At 37.8% G+C, this 6709-nt stretch overlaps 1 long non-coding RNA gene across 1 annotated transcript; it reads left to right on the top strand.

Moving 5' to 3' along the window:
• Positions 1-304: 304 nt before the first annotated feature.
• Positions 305-1050, top strand: LOC107648001 (uncharacterized). Its single transcript, XR_001621692.3, has 2 exons — positions 305-613; positions 688-1050. It is a non-coding gene; the product is annotated as an uncharacterized LOC107648001 (long non-coding RNA).
• The last annotated feature ends 5659 nt before the right edge of the window (positions 1051-6709 follow it).

Genomic DNA, 6709 nt, shown 5'->3' with positions numbered 1-6709 from the left:
GACTATGCATCAATTAAATTCAAATTATATAGAGTTAAAGGAGATATGTATGTAACAAAATTCAATTTAGGATATTTGTGTAATTTTTTTTCTCATTCAATTTATCTATGTAAATTACTCATATTATTATTTTACTGTTGAGAGAAAATTATATATATATATATATATATATATATATATATATATTATTGTATTGTTGTTGAGTGTCTTTGCAGTGATCTTAGGAAGATTATTTGTGGATTTAAACTAACGGTTGTCGAGTTGTCTAGTTTGAAGGGAAGAAAGAATAATGGTAGTTGATTAATATATAGCTGATGAGGGGTAGCGAATGGTAGTTGGTGTTGATAAGAGTATAGAAACAACGCCATCTTTCAGTCACTAGTCACTCCTGCAAGAAACTTAATCACCCAATCTTCTCTCTGCCTCTTATAATACTCTCTGTTATACATTCACACTACAAGCTAAGTAACGACATTATATTCAACAAAGGAATTGAGAAAGTAAAGAACGGAAAGAAAAGGAGAGGAAATATGCCACCACCTTGGGGACCACCGGGAGGGCCTCCTGCTGGCGGCGGTTTCTGCAATTGTATATGTAGCCTTCTATCCTCTTGGTCAGTATCTATCTATCTATGTGATTCAGAATGTGAACTCTTTAATTAAAATTGTTGTATGTATTTGATGGCAGCTTATACTTACTGTGCTGCTGCTGTCTCTTGGAGAGTTGTTGTGGACCAATGTTTGGTGGACCTCCAGGACCCCCTCACTTCTGATGAACCATATAAAATGGTTGTTCCAAACCAAAGAGTGAAATAAAACAAGCATCATCACCAACTGAAAATGGCTTCGTTTGCTTGCTCTTTTGTTTGTTGGATTGGTATATATATATTAGGGAAGGGAATGCCAATCATAAAATGCCACTTTCCGCATACTTGCAATGTGTCATTTCTATCCTCCTGAAGAGAGTAGTTTAAGTATTTAATTAATGTTTATTATGCAAACATATATGTTAAGGTTGATTTTACATAGAAGTGTAGAATTGCCTGCCTCATGGGTTCAGTGTGCAGTAAAGCTGCTTGCATTATGCCATAAAAAGGGGCTGCTAAGATTTCGAACCAGAAAAGAAAACCATGATTTTACTGACGTATAAAAAGATATATATTTAATTATAAGAAGATAATTAATGTTGTATTTAATTGAGATTCATTGTGAATATAAAATAACAAATTACAATTAATAACAGGGTTAAGTATACTTTTACTGAATTATATAATTAGATATATGCACAGAGCGTATTCAAATTAAATTTCAAGATAATTATTAGCATTATTATTGCTGTTGTTGAACTAAAATTCTTCTACGAAGAGATATTCGTTTTTCTAGTCATTTTTTTGACCCATAACTAGTCTTCAGAATAACATTCAGCTCAAACACATCTAAAATTGGCAACCAAGAAATTTTAAAAAATAAAAACAAAATCATATACAAAAACTGGTTCCAAAACTGAATGCTCCCTTAATACATTCAGAGAAAACACACCCAAAATGCCAGACAAAAACAGAAAACACAAGACAAAACCAAATTGGGCTAGGTTTCGAAATAAACTCACATATTAACATTCAACATAAGCAAACCCAAATTTGGCAACCAAAAAATAAATAAAAACTGAAACCTCCCTTATTAACATTCAGCTCAAATCAAGGTTCTCAAAACCGAACCGGTCATCGAACCGCTCTAGATACTGGTTTACTGGTTCATAGGTTCAATCGGTTCGACCGTAGTTGAACCGAAAACACTGTTTTATAATAAAATAATAAATAAAATATAAATAAGCACATGAAAATATAATTATAGTCTAATTTAAATTTTAAAATATCATTCAAATTAAAAGTACTACATAAACCAGAATGTTATAATCTCATTCAAATACAAATTCAAAAGTCAAAAAACAAAACAACCAATCAAACATAACATAGCAGCATCAAAATGATCCAAGTTTGTCATCAATCATCAAAATCCTCCATAACTTGCTGCAGATTTGCGTCATTGATATCATCACCTTCATTTACACTACTTGGACCAGAAAAAGCAAGTGGTGCAACATAAAATGTACTACTACAACAATTACCAACAATCCAACCCAATAATCTCAACTCTCAAGTGCACAACAAACAACATCCAAAATTATTTAAAATTATTCACAATTATCCAACAAACAACAAAATCCAGTTTAGTAAACAAACCAAAATCAGTTCAGTTTCAGTAATCAGTTAATCACTAATCAGTAAACAACAATTATTAACCAAAGTTCACAGTTTCGGTGTTCATCATGTTGAATCACAGTTCAGTTTCAGTAATCACTAATCAGTAATCACAGTTCATTTTAGCAAGATCAGAATCAATTCACAGTTTCACACTACACAGTTCAAAGAAAAATAAAACAGGGAGACAAATTTCAATGTTCACAGTTTCGGTGTTCATCATGTTGAATCACAGTTCAGTTTCAGTAATCACTAATCAATAATCACAGTACAGTTTAGCTCCCTCCAATCAGTTGAGTCTTGAATCAGTTCACAGTTTCACAATACACAGTTCAAAGAAAAATAAAACAGGGAGAGTGGAAGACAGCGAAGGCACCTTCAAGGCTTCAACAGAACATGCAATAGGGAGAGTGAGGGTGAGGCGGTGGGAGACAACGAAGGCACCTTCTCAGTTCGCGACGGCTGCTGCGATGGCTCGACGGCGGTGGCTCGACCCGTGTGAGAGTGAGGCGTTCTCACTTCTCAGTTCTCGACGGCTTTGCGGTGGCTCGACGACGGTGGCTCGACCCGTGTGACGGTGTGACAGTGACTGAGTGAGGCGTTGGAAGCAGCTCAGTGAAGCCTGCTCGATGAATGAGAACTGAGAAGCACAAGCACTGAAGCAGAAAAGGGAAGGCAATTAGGGATCTCAGGATTTTGGACATTTAGGGATTCAGAGGGAAAAAACGGCAGCGTTTTGTTGCCATCCAAAAAACCGGCCGGGTCACGGTTCGATTCGACCGACCGGTTCGCCAGTTCAATTTCGGTTTTTGGATTTTGCGGTTTTGATGATTGACCAATTCGTCTTTCCGTTCGGTTCACGGTTCGACCGGTTCGAACCGATTTTCAGAACATTGACTCAAATACACCCAAAATTGGCAACCAAAAAGAAACCTCTTTTTTTTTTTAATTAAAAAGAAAATCCAACTCCGTCTATGTTACACTTGTGGTACATAGCCGATCCTAAGCCCGGATAAAGGAGGAAGGTTGTGTTAAGTCTTCGACAACCAACATAAAAATATAGTCGAATCCCCATGACATGAATCAAAGACATTATTGCGCTAAAGCTAGGCGTTGCCTAGAAGCAACACGCTGTATGGCTCGAGTACGGTGTCAAATGAGCAAGAGCCGCTGCATCGTGCCCGCATGTAGTGTTAAATGAGCAAGGGTTCTCGCGTTTTCGTGAACGGACGAGGGTAAATAAGCTAGTTCACAAAGTAAAAGGTAAAGGTCAAAGCGATAGAATGTTAAGATTTGGGACATGGAACATAGGCACTCTAATAGGAAAGTCCATGGAGGTGGTGGAACACCATGACAAGGAGGAAGATTAACATTATGTGCTTACAAGAAACACAATGGGTTGGTGCGAAGGCTAGGGAGTTGGATACTTCTGGTTTCAAACTTTGGTATACAGGAAATATGAGGAATAGGAATGGGGTTGGAATTATTGTGGATAAGCAGTGGAAGAATGACGTAGTGGATGTCAAGAGGGTGGGAGATCGGATCATCTCTATCAAACTTGTGGTGGAGGGAGGTGATTTCCATGTGATTAGCGCCTATGCACCGCAAGTGGGTTCGGACGAACAACACAAGATAAGGTTTTGGGAGGATCTAGAGAGTTTCGTTCAAGACATACCTTCGGGAGATAAGATTTTCTTAGGAGGAGATTTAAATGGCCATGTTGGGAGAGAAGTGACTGGATATGGGAGTATTCACGGAGGCTATGGTTTCGGGGTGATCAATGCCGAAGGTAAAACTATTTTGGACTTTTCCTCAACATTTGATCTTCTCATCGCAAATACATGTTTTAAAAAGAGAGACGGACATCTTATAACCTATAAAAGTGGCATGACAAGCTCTCAAATCGACTTTTTCTTGTTGAGGAGAGTCGACCGAAAATTTTGCATTAGTTGTAAAATTATCCCGGGAAAGAGTTTAACAACACAACATAGGGTGCTCGTCATGGATTTTCGCGTTGAGTAAAAGTTGAGGAAAAGACATCATATGAAGAACTCAAGGACGAGGTGGTGGCGGATGAAAGGTGAGGAATAAAGAAGCTTCGTAAGACGGGTAGGAGAAGAGGCAAAGTGGTATAGGAATGGAAGCGTGGAAGAGATGTGGAGGGAGATGGCAGAAGTTATTAGAAGAACAGCAAAAGAAAGCTTTGGTGAATCTAAAGGAATAGGATCAAGAGACAAGGAGTCCTGGTGGTGGAATGCGAGTGTACAAAAATGATAAAGATAAAAAGGGAGTGCTTTAAAGAGTGGTCTTTATGCCGCAACGCAGATAACTGGGAAAAATATAAAGCGGCTAAGAGACAAAAGTGGCTGTAAGTGAAGCATGAACAAGAGCATCTGAGGGTCTCTACCAGTCTTTGGGCACGAAAGAAGGAGAAAAATGTATATATAGAATCGCAAAGAGCCGTGAAAGAAGAACGAGAGATTTGAATCAGGTTAAGTGCATAAATGATAAGGATAAAGAGGTGCTGGCTCAAGAGGAGAGGATTAATGAAAGGTGGAAGAGCTACTTCTACGAGCTATTTAATGAGGGACAGAAGACTCTTCTGAGCCTTGGTCGGTTATGCACAAGGGAAAAAGATCAAAACTTTGACTACTATCGAATGATTCAAGACTTCGACGTAAAAAAGGCTCTAAAGCAGATGAAAAATGGCAGGACAGTAGGACCTGATAATATCCCGATTGAGGTTTGGAAGGGCCTTGGAGGAAAAGGCATCAACTGGTTAACCAAGCTTTTTAATGAGATTTTAAGGTCAAAGAAGATGCCTGATGAGTGGAAAAAGAATACCTTGATACCTATCTACAAGAATAAGGGGGATATACAAAGTTGCGAAAACTATAGAGGGATCAAACTCATGAGTCATACCATGAAGCTATGGGAACGGGTGATAGAACGGAGGTTGAGAAAAGAGACACAAGTAACAGAGAATCAATTTGGATTTATGTCAGACAGATCTACCACTGAAGCGATATACTTATTAAGAAGGATGATGAAGAGATATCGTAGTAATAAAAGGGATCTACATATGGTGTTTATTGATTTGAAAAAAGCATATGATAGGATGTCAAGGGAGGTCTTATAGAAGATTTTAGAAAAGAAGAGAGTAAGGATCGCATATATTCGTGCAATTAAAGACATGTATGATGGGGTCACAACTAGTGTAAAGACTCAAGGTGGTGTGACAGAAAAATTTCCTAATTGTATAAGATTACACCAGAGATTATCCTTAAGTCTATACCTTTCCACACTAGTCTTGGAAGTACTCACAGAGCACATCCAAGAACCTGTGCCATGGTGCATGCTTTTTGCCAATGATATCATCCTTATAAGAGAGTCAAGGGAAGACCTAAATAAGAAGTTGAACTTATGGAGAGAAGCTCTAGAAGTGTATGGTCTGCGCATAAGTCGTAGCAAGACGGAATATATGGAATACAAGTTCAGTTTGAGAAGGGAAAACCCTAATATAGAAGTGAAGATTGGAGAAAACATCATACGAAAAGTTAAAAGTTTTAAGTATCTTGGGTGCATCATACAGGATAATGGAGAGATTAAACAGTATGTAAATCATAGGATCCAAGCAGGTTGGTCAAAATGGCGGAGTGCATTTGGTTTTATATGCGACAAAAAAATGCCTTTAAAATTTAAAGGTAAATTCTATCGCACCGCTATAAGATCGGCTATGCTTTATAGTACGGAGTGTTGGGCGGCCAAAGAGGAGCACGAACATAAGTTAAGTGTGATAAAGATAAAGATGTTGAGATGGATGAGTGGTCATACGCGATTGGATAAAATAAAGAACTAATATATAAGGGAAAGAGTTAGAGTAGCACCCATTGTGGAAAAGATGGTTGAATCGCGTCTCAGGTTGTTTGGACATGTGAGAAGAAGACCGATAGAACACCCAGTCAGGAAGGTGAATGAGATGGAAGATGGACAAGAGGCGAAAAGCAGAAGAAGACCTAAGAAGACCATCCATGAAGTGGTCAAACGAGATCTACATGTAAACAGTCTCTCTGTAGACATGATATATGACAAAGCACAATGGCATCATTTAGTTCATGTAGTCGACCCCACCTAGTGGGACAAGGCTTTGTTGTTGTTGTAGTAGTAAAAAGGAAACCCTGAAACCTCCCTCATTAACATTCAGCTAAAACACCCAAAATTGGCAACCAAAAGTAAAAAAAAAAAAAAAAAGAAATAAAAATTCCAAAACTGAAAGCTCATATACTATCATTGAGCTTAAACACACCCAAACTTGAACTAGACTTCGAAATAAAATCCGTATTAACATTCAGGTCAAATACCCAAAATTGAATTATCTACATTCAACACGAAAATTAAAGTACATAATAAACTACACGAATCTATTGTATTTGTCGTAAGATGACTAGA

Source organism: Arachis ipaensis, chromosome B6 (assembly GCF_059453495.1).
Source record: "Arachis ipaensis isolate K30076 ecotype BB chromosome B6, ASM5945349v1, whole genome shotgun sequence".
NCBI lineage: Eukaryota > Viridiplantae > Streptophyta > Magnoliopsida > Fabales > Fabaceae > Arachis > Arachis ipaensis.
This window is presented reverse-complemented; position numbering and strand designations above follow the sequence as displayed.